The 15,856-nt window shown below is 37.1% G+C and overlaps 1 protein-coding gene across 5 annotated transcripts in view; it reads left to right on the forward strand.

The window, feature by feature from the left end:
- The first annotated feature begins 5,157 nt into the window (after nucleotides 1–5,157).
- Nucleotides 5,158–15,856, forward strand: part of thrb (thyroid hormone receptor beta) — a 384,429-nt gene continuing 373,730 nt past the window's right edge. For all 5 annotated transcript variants that reach the window (XM_067361444.1, XM_067361443.1, XM_067361442.1 and 2 more), the window contains exon 1: nucleotides 5,158–5,313. The gene's annotated coding sequence lies outside the window, so the exon portion shown is untranslated. The remainder of the gene's footprint in view (nucleotides 5,314–15,856) is intronic.

The raw sequence follows: 15,856 nt of genomic DNA on the forward strand, positions 1-15,856 counted from the left end.
GTGGTAAATCATGTTCCCAAAATGTCAGACAGACATTTCATGTTTTTGGTAATTGAAATTAATTAGTAATTAAAAATAGTTTTTTCTATTGATTGAATATTAATTCAATAGATTATGTCAAAATTATGGCTATAAAACCAAAGTGAACATTTCAAAGGTGCTCTAAGTGATCCTGGGTGGATGTAACTTCCTGATGACGTTCGAAGTGTTGTCAAACAAAACAGAGGCTAGCTAGACCCTCCCTCCCTCCTCCTCCTCCTCCTCCCCCTACCCTCTGTGCTTCCTGAAACAGTCATGAACGCGCATTTAAAATCATTCTTGTCGGTTATTGGCTGGAGCATGTTTATTATGTTTTGTGGTCCAGGCTGCACCAGTTTGTTTTTATTGCCGTTTTCGAAACTTGTGGTAACTACAGAGACCGCGTTTTTTTTTTATTGTGTGTTCAGGGGACAGGCAGCTAGCGGATAGTGAGGAGATGTTTGATGTATGTGACAAAAAATGTTTTGGCCTAAAAAGGCGTGACTTCACTTAGAGCACCTTTAAAATGATGTTAGATAATAGTCTATCTAACTACTATGTGATTTCATGTGACAATGGAGTTTATAAACCTGAATCAGGTCCAAGGTTCAAAGGCCTCTTATCCAGCTGCTTTGAGAAACATTTATTTTTTTCTTTTGGTGGGAAATATTCTTTGTATTTAAGCCTGATTTGTTTATTCAAAGGCTATATAAATTTGAAACCAATCATGATGAGTTTGTTTTTATTTTTAGTAGGAATAGTGTATACAATGCACAATAGTATTGATACAGAATGCAAAACAATAGACCTATTTAAATACAAATTGTGAATACAATTAATAAAACAAATGAAAATACACTAAAAATGGAATTAGAGCAGTCATGCATTAAATAAACATTCACGACATTTATGTGAGATATGAGACAATCAGATACAAAAGTCTAAGTCTGCATTTTTAGAATGCAGTTTTTCATTACTAATTTATTTTTTGAGATGTTTTGAGAACACTCCAAAGGAAGAAGTAATATAGTTATCTCTAATTTGCTTACATATATATATATATATATATATATATATATATATATATATATATATATATATATATATATATATATATACAGTCAAATCAAAAATTATTCAGACGTTATTCAGACACTATAGTTAATTTATGTAAGTGAGGATAGCTAAATAAAGTAAACTGTGACATATTATACCCAACAATTATTCATACAGTGGACTACCAGTAAAATTTATAAAAATTTGGAACCAAAAATTATTCAGACACTTTGACCTGACCATGTTTTGCTTAAGTGTTATCTGTCATAATTAAGATTATTTTTTTTCTGACACAGTTTAACTCTGAGATCTTGTCATATTTTATTACCATTTTTTTTTTTTAAACTATAGCGAATAAACTGTATTAATGAATGAAATGTTCAAGGTGTCTGATTAAATTTTGGTTTGACTGTGTGTTTATATATATATATATATATATATATATATATATGTGTGTGTGTGTGTGTATATATATATATGTGTATATATACACATACACACACACACACACACACACACACACACACACACACACACACACACACACACACACAACCCGAATTCCGGAAATGTTGGGACATTTTTTTTGTTGTTTTTTTTTTTTAATAAAATGAAAACTAAAAGACTTTCCAATCACATGAGCCAATATTTTATTCTCAACAGAACATAGATAACATAACAAATGTTTAAATTGAGAAATTGCATAATTTTATGCACAGAATGAGCTCATTGCAAATTTGATGCCTGCTACAGGTCTCAAAATAGTTGGGACAGGGGCATTTAAAAAAAGATCTGGACTGCAGGCAGGCCAATTCAGCACCCGGACTCTTCTACGATGAAGCCATGCCATTGTAATAGCTGCAGTATGTGGTTTTGCATTGTACTGCTGAAATACACAAGGCCTTCCCTGAAATAGACATCATCTGGACGGGAGCATATGTTGCTCTAAATCCTTTATATACCTTTCAGCATTCATAGTGCCTTCCAAAACATGCAAGCTGCCCATGCACTTATGCATACCATCAGAGGTGCTAGCTTTTGAACTGAACGCTGATAACATGCTGGAAAGTCTCTCTCCTCTTTAGACTGGAGGACACTGCGTCCGTGATTTCCAACAAGAATGTCAAATTTGGACTCGTCTGACCATAGAACACATTTCCACTTTAAAACAGTCCATTTTAAATGATCCTTGGCCCACAGGACACAACGGCGCTTCTGGACCATGTTCACATATGCCTTCCTTTTGCATTATAGAGCTTTAGTTGGCATCTGCAGATGGCACAGTGGATGGTGTTTACTGACAGTGGTTTCTGGAAGTATTCTTGGGCCCATTTAGTAATGTCATTGACACAATCATGCTGATGAGTGATGCAGTGTCGTCTGAGGGCCCAAAGACCACGGGTATCCAATAAAGGTCTTTGGCCTTGTCCCTTATGCACAGAGATTTGTCCAGTTTCTCTGAATCTTTTGATGATGTTATACACTGTATATGATGAGATTTACAGAGCCTTTGCAATTTGACGTGAGGAACATTGTTTTTAAAGTATTCCACAATCTTTTTATGCACTCTTTCACAGATTGGAGAGCCTCTGCCCATCTTTACTTCTGAGAGGCTCTGCCTCTACAAGACATCCCTTTTATAGCTAATCATGTTAGACCTGATATCAGTTAACTTAACTAGTTGCTAGATGTTCTCCCAGCTAAATCTTTTCAACATTTCTTACTTTTTCAGCCATTTGTTGCCCCCATGCCAACTTTTTTGAGACCTATAGCATGTATCAAATTTGAAATTAGCTCATTTAGTGGATAAAAATGTAAAATTTCTGTTTAAACTTTAAACTTTTGTTATGTTATCTATGTTCTATTGTGAATAAAAAAGTGGCTCATGTGATTTGAAAGTCTTTTAGTTTTCATTTTATTCAAATTTAAAAAAACGTCACAACATTTCTGGAATTTGGGTTGTATATGTTATACTGCACAGAGTCCTTTAAAGAGTTTATCTCAGAATAAACTCCTTTAGGAGGATGCATGACCTGATCATCCTGTCAGGGTTTATTCTGTAATAACAACTGTCATAGCTTTACATTGGCCACTGACTATTCAGAGTACTTAAAGGGTTAATTCACCCAAAAATGAAAATTCTGTCATTTATTACTTACCCTCATGGCGTTCCACACCCGTAAGACCTTTGTTAAACTTCAGAACACAAATTAAGATATTTTCGTTGAAATCCAATGGCTCTGTGAGGCCTCTATAGGGAGCAATGACATTTTCTATTTCAAGATCCATTAAGGTACTAAAAACACATCTAAATCAGTTCATGTGAGTACAGTGGTTCAATATTAATATTATAAAGCGAGAAGAATATTTTTGGTGTGGCAAAAAAACTAAATAACGACTGATTTAGTGATGGTCGATTTCAAAACACTGCTTCATGAAGCTTTGGAGTATTATGAGTCAGCGTATTGAATCATGATTCGGATGGCATGTCAAACCCACCAAACTGCTGAAATCATGTGACTTTGGCGCTCCAAACTGTGGATTCGACACACTGAGGCTACGTCTACACTGATCCGGATATATTTGAAAACAGAGTTTTCGTCTAAAAACGCTCCGCGTCCACACTAACATTTTCAAACGTTTTCCAAAAGTTGCTTATCCACACTGAAACGTATGAAAACGCTTACATCCCCCTACTGTGCATGAGTAAAGCTTCGACCTGCGTCATTCCCGCTAGGCGTTTATTTACTTTCCGGCTCTTTGAAACTTTGAGGCAATGTCGAGGAAAGGCACTGAGTTTTTTAAATGGACCGACAGTGAGGTGGAGTTGTTGCTGCGAGTAACACAGGAGTATAAAGTGGCCAAAGCAAGCGAGAATGTAAACTGGGAGACGTGTCTTGGCTGAATTGGTCATATGACTGCATCACATGACTAAAAATGCGTCATCGTATTCAAAAGCCTCCGTTTTCACAGTCCACACTACGACGCGAAGATGGCGTTTTCAAATTTATCCGCTTTGGAGAGCGTTTTCCAAAAGCTATGTTTTCGTTGACTTAAAACGCTGTCTCAGTGTGGACGGAAGGCCAAAACGGAGAGAAAAATACGTTTTCAAACGAAAACGTATTAGTGTAGACATGGCCTGATTCATAATGCTCCGATGCTTCCTGAAGCAGTGTTTTGAAATCGGCCATCACTATATAAGTCAATAATTAATTTTTTTTCCACACCAAAAATATTCTCGTCACTTTATAATATTAATATTGAACCACTGTACTCACATTAACTGATTTAGATGTGTTTTTAGTACCTTAATGGATCTTGAAAGAGGAAATGTCATTGCTCCCTATGCAGGCCTCACGGAGCCATCGGATTTCAACTAAAATATCTTAATTTGTGTTCTGAAGATTAACAAAGGTCTTACGGGTGTGGAACGGCATTATCCAGACAGCAAAGCAACTTAAATTAATTTTAGTGTTCAGGTTTAGTGTCTGGATCATTCATAGTTAATGTATCAATATAGCACATCAATACATTTTTGAGGACTTTGAGCACACCACCCTATTTTGCACAGCATGAAGCACATTTCATTATAATCATCTCATTTCACTAGTAATCAATCAATCAATCAATCAATCAATCAATCAATCAATCAATCAATCGATCGATCGATCAATCACCATTTTATATATTCAAATAAAATCCAGTAGCCTACAACAAACAGTACATAATGCAAATACCTTTTAAATAATATAATATTCATTCACATTACTGTAGTGAGAATTGAGGGCACAGTGGCATAAAATAAAAAAATAGTGCAAAACAATCCTGGTCTGCTTAATTTTCTTGATGCAGAATATCATATCATATATCATATAATTATTTAAAATTTATTTATTGAAACATGACCAGACATGTTTCGTTTTCGTGGGATTCACCCCGGTAGGCTATAGTGTAATGCAATGACACTCGATTATTTTAAGTGTGCTTTAGTATCATAATTTTTTTGGGCCACTGTAAAGGGTTAAACCATCTTTGGCCAGACGTCAAACGCTCTCTGATTCCCCACAGCGATCAGATGAGAGAGCTGCACGTTTCTCTCTGTGTCTCCGGGTCCATGTTGGAGTTGATCTGCTATGCTGGGTCATTTCAGGCCACGTCTGTCCGATCACAGGAGCAAACATTGCTATTACGTGGATATATAATAAAGGACATACACACATACTGTGCTGCAGCTTCGAGGTGAGTCATTATTTCCCGTGTTTTACGCCTGTGTGAAGTGAAACGGCATTACTTTGCTGAAAAATGTATCCGTGTTAAAACATCGAGACCCAAGTGCAACTCGCTATCGCTCCGACATACAGCAGCTGTGTTTCTACATGGCATGAAATGTCATTGCGTGCGTTTAATATTTCATATGTTTTTGTAAGCGGATGTGGTTTTCTGCACTTTTAGCGTCTTTCGGCAAAACCATTAAGAGTCGTGAAGGTATTGAAAAAGCATAACCTTAGCCTGCATTTACCCCAAAGCGAAATGCTTTCTTTTTGACATTTTTTGTAAATTTTATCTGTAATGTCATTAAAATAATATGCTTTATGTAGTGAACAGTGTTCTGTTGTTGTTGTTGTTGTTGTTGTTGTTGTTGTTGTTGTTGTTGCTGCTGCTCCTCCTAAAGTTATGGTTGCACCGATACAATCACGCATACGTGCATGCGTGTACCATTTTGCTAACTTTAGTCAGACGTAATAATAAACTTTTATGACATCCTATACCGTTTTTTGCTCTCAAATGTGTTAGAGTTGGCCAGTGTTGTTTTGTTGGCTCACAGGCAGAGCCCAACGATTTGACCCACTTACAGAAACTGCATAATTTCAACATATTTTAGCAGAATATTATTATTTTACACAAAGACTGCCAGTATGGCAATATTTATCTTCTAATTGTATTGTTTGATTGTAGCTACTATAACAAAATTGTTGCAGTTGTTTGTGCATGAACAGAAAAGCCACATATCTTTTATTATATCTGTAATAACTCTTCACCAAAGACATGTTTGGAATGGAATACTATCATAATATGCATACTATTTCTGTAGCACGCACTATGCATACTGTATGCAATTTCTGTAAACATGGAATACCCAGGTGACCTATTACATTCCCAAAATGTGCAGTATACAACATTATAACAGCAGGGTGCACAGAATTATACTGTATCCTACAAAGCAATTTGAATTTCAGTGACTAAACTATAAGTGATTTTTAACATTTGGTAATTGACTTCCTATTTGACATCACTGCCAAAAGTTACAACATTATTACACAATTTTATCACAAACACACACACACACACACACACACACACACACACACACACACACACACACACACACACACACACACACACAAAATTAAAAAGTAAAAAAAAAAAAGTTTGGATGCCCTATATGCATATATTGAGATTATGTGACTACAGTTTGCATTCTACAGATTTAAATGTTTATCATTGCATACTGTAGTGTACACTTTTTCCCACACTGTAAAAAGTATACAAAATACATTATATAGGCTACAGTATGCAGAAATCAGCATGCTAGTATTCCATCCTACTCAAATCTACTGTTATGAGTGCAGTTGAGGTTTATGATGTCAGAACAGTTGATGCAGTGACAAGGTTATCACTTATCTGTGTTAATGATTAGTGTTTTATAATAATGTCTTTTTTTTTTTTTTTAAACAGACATGCGAAAGAAAAAGGGTTGTTGAAATATGGAAACTATTAGTGGTCCTCTTGACTCTCCGTAGATGATAATTTCTCTGCAGCTGGAGGGTTATTTCAGGTCAGCTGTGTGCCATGTGGATCGGTGAATCCATTTAAAAGCCTGGGCAAAACTGCATCTGGCAAGATGACACTGAGGTCTTTGTAATGAAGTGCATTTCATGTCAATTTACCATTTAGCTGCAAACGTTTGTAGATTTAAGTGCATTGGATAAGGGGTTATGTCTATCTCTAAAGGGTTTGAGCAGATGACTGTTGTGTATCAGTGGCCTTTACTGATTTCGGGAATATAAAACCCCCTCAACAGCTTTTTTCTGTGTCCCTGGTGTCACAGGTCCCAGAGCGTCTGTCAATCTATGAAGGGGTGTTTGGTTTCAATAGTCACTTTTAATAGATTTTATATACATAAATTGTTCCGCATATATATGCTATATGTAGAAACACTTGTCTTCAAAACTAATTTCAAGCATTTAAGCAGAAACTGATAAAGATGATCATCAAAAAGTGTGTCCAAAATTTTTAAGATGTCGTGTACAGCAGTCTACTAAAACCAACTGTGTGAAGTGTGCGACCTCACATTGCCTCACACTTTAGGGGGCCTTGAGAATGCCGAGAGGGGCTCGCATTCTCTAATGGCCCTGACAGTACATTATGTCTAGTGACTAACAAAAATTGGCTGCCCACTGCTCCAGGTGTGTGTTCACGGTGAGTATGTGTGTGTTTGTTCACTGCTCACTGCTGTGTGTGTGCACTTGGATGGGATAAATGCAGATTCCGAGTATGGGACACCATAATTGACTACGTCACGTCACTTTCACTTTCACTTTAGAGTAGAGACCATATAATCTTTACACTCTTTTGCAAGCCTCCCCCCCCCCAACTGTCCAATCATCTGTCCATCAGTCTTTATTGGGTGTAGAGTAGGCCTATATTTGTAGTTGCTTGGTTGAGTTTATGGTATGGCATATGGTACGGTATGGTATGGTTATTCATGAAAATAGGGTGTTGGCTATTTATAACTTTCATTTGACAGACACCAGAGTTCTTAAAAAAGTAACACCAGAAAACATGTCAGTTGACATGACAAATATCAGAAAATATCCTTTTTTGTAGATCATAGTAGATGAACATTTTATGTTCTGTTCACTTCTATTTATGTGAATTCATGTGAACAAAGAACAGCGGGTATGCAAGCAGCATATACATATAATTCTCACAACCTTCTACAATGTGCATCTATATGTAATTTATAAAGTGAAGACTATGCAGAGTTATTTTACATTTGTTCAATTTCTGTACCTAATCTATCTAATCTGTATCTAGCTACTGTTAAATCTACCTGAAAAACCTGAAAAAAGCACTGTTTATTTGATTTGCATCTTTGTTCTATTATGTAGTTTATGTTCTTATTTTATTACAGACTTTTTACTTGACTTTAATAGTGTTTGAAATGTATATGTTATATTAATATTCTGTATTATATTTAAGTAGATTTTTTTTTTCATTTGTTTTGTTCTTGCATTCCATGTAAAAAAATAAAAAATAAATAAATACTTGTCAAAAGCATCTTGAGCTTCAGTGTGTCCATAGAGGGTTGTTGTCAGATTCAAGTGTGATGACCTGTGAATTAATTTAGTGAAAAGGCATTGGACCACTGAATGCTGAGAATCTGAGAATCCAAAATGGAGGAAATTCTCATTTTGACAATTTAGCACTCTCCTGAGACATGCAGATAGACACAAGTATCAAAACACAACTTACAGATTTGGACTTGCTACTTGTCACTTGTGCTTTTTTTCATACTAAAATCACTTTAGTACACCCAACAAGACCACTTCTTGTAAGATGTCTTCCCATAAAAGCTTTATTGGTCTTTCACTGTCTTTTCTTTCTTCAACTTGCCTGTCATTTAAATTTCTTCATGAATGTGAAAAATGCATGTCAAACTGCCTTAGCTTAGCCATTCAAATTCTCTCCTCGAGGTTGCCCACATAGTAATTATAGCATTTGTTTTAATTATCAAATTTCAATAGTAGCATATCTGTGGTATGTTCGTAATAGCATGCTACCATACTATTCATACTGTTTTTGCTGTATGTTTATACTGTGACCTAAACAATTTGCCAAAATCTGCAATATACAACTAGAACACACTGTGTCGAATTGTGTGCCCCACAATGCAATGCAAAAAGTTCATAACTTAGCAGTGTGAAGGATGTAGTTACACTTTTTAAACTTCTCCTTCTTGGACCTACACAAAACTGGAAAAAATAAATAAAAAATATTGACAGAAATGGCTGTATAGTGAGGTCTTGTGATAACATAGTAGGGCTCTCGGCTGCATGATATTGAAGAAAAATGTGATATGCAATAACTTGCTAAATGATGCAAAATGCAATAAGATAATGATTTAACTGTAAAATAAATTTAAATGATGTTTAAGTATATTAAAAAACTAAAAATTATATAACCAATTATATTATAATATATTATATATCATAATTATATTCACATTCTATTTTAGAACCTCCCTACAAACTTGAAAAAGTGAAAGCCAGTATTGCACATTTTGGATGTCTCCCTTATTGGACACACCCATCTCAGGTTATGCAGTACTCTACTAATCAGCTGAAGAGTTTCATTCATGCAGCTGATCAGCTGCATTTTAATAAGGGAGACATTTAAAATGTGCCGTGCTTGGGTGGTTTGAATATAATTCAAATACTACAAACTCAGTGTCCAGCTTGGTAATATATAGTTATATCAACCTGAAAACTTAACATTAAGAACATCCAGACAAACAAAATCACCTCAAACTTGGGGTGGACTGTTATTTTTGTTTCAATACTTTAATGAGAACAAAGATGAAAATTATCAACAATAGGACAAACACAAAACAAATATACAAATGAAATAAACAGTGCTTTTTCCAGGTTTTTCAGGTAGGCCCACATTAGGTTTATTTAATTAATAGTGGTATTCAAGTAAGAAATAAAACAGAAATTGAATAATCTATTGTAAAAATAAAACACTGCTTAGTCTTCATTGTATGAATTAGATAAATATACACTGATTCTTATTAAAGCTACAGAAGTTAATCAGTGAAGAGCAGCCAGTGAGTGAAATTTTTTTTTCTGACACAGACAGCTGTGTGTATATTTGGCTGCTGGCTAAGGTTGGAAACTGAGAACTGGTTCTTATCAAGATACCAATGCAGAGAGAGAGAGAGAGAGAGAGAGAGAGAATTTAAATTTGCGAAATGGGACAAAAACTCAACAGAATCCCTGCATGCCGAGTGTAAGAGTATCTTGAGAGTACAGAGGAACACACTGAGCAACACATGCAGGGTAGAATTAGGCCAATACCCTCTATTATTCCAGATTGAGAAACAAATTTTGGAAACATCTAAAAATGAGTGACCCCAACTCTTACCATTTTAAAGCCCTTAACCATGAAATGAACATTGAAAAAAGCCCCCCTGATTCAGATGGTCCTGAAGCTGCAAAAACAATCTAACACAACTAACAACAGCTAGCCTTGGACACTGACACCCTCATCCACAGAATTCGGCCCAACCAAATTATAAAAGCACAAAAAGAAAATTACCTGACCTATTGGACTGAAACAGCAGAAAAACAAAGTAAACTTGAATGTTATTTGGCCCTAAATGGAGACAATGCAACAGCAGAATATCTGAGTACAGTGAAAGACTGTAAATTAAGTAGAATGATGGCGAGGTACAGACTGAGCAATCACACGCTGACTGTAGAGAGAGAGAGAGAGAGAGAGAGAGAGAGAGAGAGAGAGAGAGAGAGAGAGAGAGAGAGAGAGAGAGAGAGAGAGAGAGAGAGAGAGAGAGAGAGAGAGAGAGAGAGAGAGAGAGAGAGAGAGAGCATTTGCCCCTACTGTGACCAGGTAGAAGCAGAGACAGAGCAACAGTTCCTCATCAGCTGCCTTAACTATGAGGAAATCAGAAAGACATTTTATCCAAAATAGGGATGGGCATTTTTTCTAAAATTTTGTGTATTTGAATATTCGGGCTCGTAAAAAACAAATATTCAAATATTTAAAGCTGCTGTCCGCAATTTTTCTCTTTGTCGCCATCTCTGTTTGAAACATGCGACTGCAGTCATATGCGGAACAGTTATCTGTACGTGCGTTGTGCTTCGGCACAGCTCGTCAGCGCGGATGAATCTAATGCTTGCTGTCAGTCACCGCACCGGTGTAGATACTGAACTTCAGAATCACAGACTCTACGTCTTGAAAGTATGACCAATATAAGATTTTCACTGGAAAATATCATCTGAACAAGTAAGTAACATGTTTGCCACTTTTGTTTTGACCAACTGAGGAAAAAAGCATTAGCCTACAATAAATCGCGCTGCCAATGATGATTAAATTTAACGATTACAATCCACCATCAAAATGATAAGCTGCTGTGAGAACAGGCTATAAATGTGCCGCTACCAGCAGCGTCCTCACGTGATAAAACCGATTAGCCTGAACTCCTTCCTTTGTTTACGGACGTGATGCAATGACGCATAGACGAACTGCTGCATGCTCAAATTTCCCGCGGAAATCCGCCATGTCGCTCTTATTATAAAACATTATTGCATGCATTATATGCATGCGCCAAACGCGTCTTTCCCATGGTCTTTCCACGCTCATGGGCAAAGGAGTTGCTCTGAAAGGCTGAACGGAACGCGAACGAAACTTTTAAAGGAAGTATACCCGGGCCTTAACCGCTGTAAATTGTAATGGACTGGAGCTCAAGTTCACATCGGGAACACAGGAGCACCGCGATGCAACCGCAAAAGGCACTTTCACTTTCACAATCCAAGTGCATGCCACTGATAAGCATTGTAAATTATTAAGTATTACAGTTTACACCAATTAAACGCACAGATTTCCTCTCGTGCGTCCTCCACTGGATGAGGCAATATCACTTCAGTCAAGCCGGCTCGTGCGTCAACCTGAGAGATCAGCCTCCTTACCTTAAAGTGTCAAATTTCTCGGCTTCTGAATGGACGTTTTGGCTTGATTGACAAACGCTAACGTTCGGGCATGATTTATATAGCATCGACCTGTCCTAAAACGTTAGCACGCTTTGATCGATGGTTTGGATATTGCGTGTTTCTCCGTTCGAGAGCGCATTTCCTGTTCACATCCGCAGCAAAACGAAAGCTCACAGAAACGTGAAAATGGTCTAATTTGAAAGAAAATATCCTAAGCTAAAAGATGATATTGTGTGACTAATTGAAGCAGCCCTTATCAAAAGTGCGGGGGTCGACTTCTATCTTTTCAAAACTGCGGGGGTCCTGACCCCCCTGTCCCCCCTTCCAACGGCGCCCCTGGTAAATGCAGTATTACAGTATACACATACCAATTAAACGTGCAGGTCTCCTCTCGTGCTTCCTCCCCACTGTGTCGCCGGTCGAGGCAATAACTTTTGTTTTGCTTTTAGATATCTCTTTTATAGATGCCATCAATGCTTTTAACTTTCTAGATGTAATTACCTAAATCAAAACAGTCCATAAACTACAAATCCTCACGAAAACTTCAGTCAAGCCAGCTCGCACATCAACCTGAGAGATCAGCCTCCTTGCCTTAACGTGTCAAATTTCTTGGTTTCTAAATGGATGGTTTGGCTTGATTGACAAACGCTAACGTTCGGCCATGATTTATATACCATCGACCTATCCTAAAACATTAGCACGCTGTGATCGATTGTTTGGAGATAGCGTGTTTCTCCGTTCGAGAGCGCATTTCCTCTTTTTCAAATCTGCGACAAAACAGTTGATAATTTATGAACGAAAGCTCATAGAAACGTGATTTTCTCGTTTGAAAGAAAATATCCTAAGCTAAAAGAAGATATATTGTGACTGATTGAAGCAGCCCTTATCAAAAGTGTGGGGGTTGATTTCTGTCTTTTCAAAACTGCGGGGGTCCTGACCCCCCGTCCCCCATGCCAACGGCGCGCCTGCTCGGTGAGAAAACGAGCCGTTCTAACAGACGTTGCAGAAACAAGATAATGATAATACATAACGGTGTGCTAAGCCACATTTCTAACAGTAGCACTTTGTGTTTTCTGTTCGTAAATATGTCTCCCTTGACTAAATTTAAAGGAAGCATATGTCTCAAAATCATTTTGCTATCAGATAAGTTATCTTCTCGGCTCACTTTGGGTATAGCTGCGCTTAGCCTACCTGTCGTGAATGCAGTGATGGACCGCTGTCTTTCCTCCATATTATGTGATTTCTCATTATGGTGGTGATATTAGGATAACTCTGTTTCATTAATTCATTTGATCAAAAGTAATTCCATTGTGTAAGATCATTTTCTTCCAAGTAATTCCAAACTTCGCGATGCAGACGACAATATTATGTGACGATCAAATAAAAGAAACTTGTTAAACACGTTCCACAGCACCACCTGGTGCATTTAGTTATAAGTGCGAGTTTTAATGCTTAGGATTTATCATGGATTCACTGCATTTACGGCCAGCAATGCAACATAGTAAAATTTGAATAGTATTTTTTATTTTTCGAATATTAATTACAGAACGAATATTCGATAATTCGACTATTTGTGCACATCCCTAATCCAAAATTTGAAATACTTTGTCCTAAATTCATAAAATTTAACAACGAAACACAACTTTAGTTGTCATTTATTCGGGGAAAAAAGAGATTGTATCTTACTAGCAGCAAGGTACATTAATCCCTGTTACAAAAAGTGTAATGCGCGCTCTCTCTCTCTCTCTCTCTCTCTCTCACACACACACACACACACACACACACGCATATAATTCAAAATTGTTCATAGTATTCTAAAAAGTTGATTGATTGTTCTACTTACTTTTTTTTTGTTTGTATATGTACAAAGGATTCACTGTATGTTGAGATGTGTCATGTCTAGTTTTAGTTTTGTGTTCATGTTCAAGTTTCATGTTTTATGTTCATGCTTCTTGTTTCTTTGCCATGCTTATGTTTTGCCATGTGCTCCCATGTCACGTGATTCCCGTGTCCTCATGTAATCCTGCCATGTACTCCCTTGTCATGTGTCCTTTGTTGTCATTGTTACATTAGGTTGATAGTGCACAGGTGTGTCTTGTCTTGTCATTAGTCCTCATGTTTGCCTAAGTCTGGGGCTGCGTTCCAGTTCGGTTTTTAAATGCCCTTCACTCGGTCTCCTTGACTCGGATGTACGTCATTGCTTACGTTGCACGAGTGCCCACTTTTGGCGGAACCTTTGTATGGGCTGAACTGGAACGTCCTAAGCCCTTGATCACTTGGAATCTGCAATGGAGCTGATTTATTATTTATTTTTTCCCCTTACAAAATTGTTTAAAACAGCATTCTATATGTATACATGTGTGTTTTAAATGTTTAAAAAAATAATTAATATATCATTGTTACAGTTGTTTGTGGTGGGGTAAATTAAACGCGATATGCGGTGACATCACAATCGTGTTGCATTGTGGGTTATGGAGCTGCCTGATGTGTACATATGAAGTAGACTCGCTCCCTCGGTCAAAATCGAGGGAGCGAGGGTCTGTCCATATAAACTTCCCTCGTCCACTTCACGAAGTGGAACGCAATTCAAAATGGCGGCAGGGATTCCCCCGAGGGGAAGTGTTTAGGGAAGTTTGCGAGTGCGTGTCTAAAACCGAACTGGAACGCAGCCTGGGTCATGCATTGTCCCTGTACCATTGTGGGTGAGGTTTTTGTTCGTGTTTTTACTAAGCTAAGCTATGCTATGCTAAGCTAAGCCATGCCATGTCAAGCCGTGCCATGTAAAGTGTTTGTTTTATGTTGGATTCATGTTGGAAAGAAATAAACTGCACTTGGGTTCTCTAAGCAACTTGCCTACAGGGGGTCTACATTACAAAACATTGATGTTAGAAAATATTAGAAATGCTTTGTCACATTGGTCATGCCAATAAAGCACACTTTGTATTGAAATTATATATATATATATATATATATATATATATATATATATATATATATATTATGAGAGAGATGCACACAGCTGCACGATTAATCTTTAAAAGATAACATTCTCGATTTCTTCACTCACATGATCTAATTACTAAATAAAAATGATTTTTCCATCTATATTAAACCTTTGACAAAAAAAATGGCGACATTCAAATCTGCTTTTGCGCTGCAACTGATCTAATGAGAGCAGTTGTCAAGTTTAGATAAACAGCTTCACAAACAATCTCTTCAAACACACAGTATCATTATTTCTGTCTTAAAATATTCCATTTATCACAGAAGTCTATATACTTAAGATATAAATGCTGATGTCTACATTATGCTGATGGCTACCTTTTGAAAGTAACTGCGTGCTTTAAATAACGACTATCAATTGCATTGTTACACCACTAGGTGACAACAAATTGCTGTTAAAAATGTATCTATCACTGAATTATTCTTTCAGAAACAAATAAAGTCTTTATGAATTCAACCTACAAAAATATTCTGTTTCACCTGTCTGGATCTTACATGTGTGTTCAAGCATCTTATTTGTGTTGAATTTGTGGTAACACTTTACAATAAGGTTCATTTGTTAACATTAGTTAATGTATTAAAGGTGCTAAAGAGGATATTTTCGTCGACTGAGAAACCAAAGACTGTTAGTGAGTTTTTGAAATGAGCACAATGCGTAAGAACAACCCCCCTCCTCCACAGCTCATTTCGAGGGAACGCCTCCCAAAACTCGTGCACGAGTATTGGAACACGAGTGTTTGTTTACCACCGGCATTCGCTGTGTCGTGTTAGTGGATCCATTATGTCGGACTCACCGCAGGTAACTCATAATCTGCAGTTGTTACTCCTGTCTCCTGACAAAAACATTGCATGCGGCACCTGTGGAGGGTGGAAAGTTACTGGAGCGCGCAGCCGTGCACGTTTCTCACAAGGAACGTCATGGCAGTGATTGAAAAGCCAGAGGGCCAATCCGCGCACGTCTTTCACAAGGAACATAATGGCAGTGATTG

This window comes from Chanodichthys erythropterus, chromosome 15 (genome assembly GCF_024489055.1).
Source record: "Chanodichthys erythropterus isolate Z2021 chromosome 15, ASM2448905v1, whole genome shotgun sequence".
NCBI classification, from domain to species: Eukaryota; Metazoa; Chordata; class Actinopteri; order Cypriniformes; family Xenocyprididae; genus Chanodichthys; species Chanodichthys erythropterus.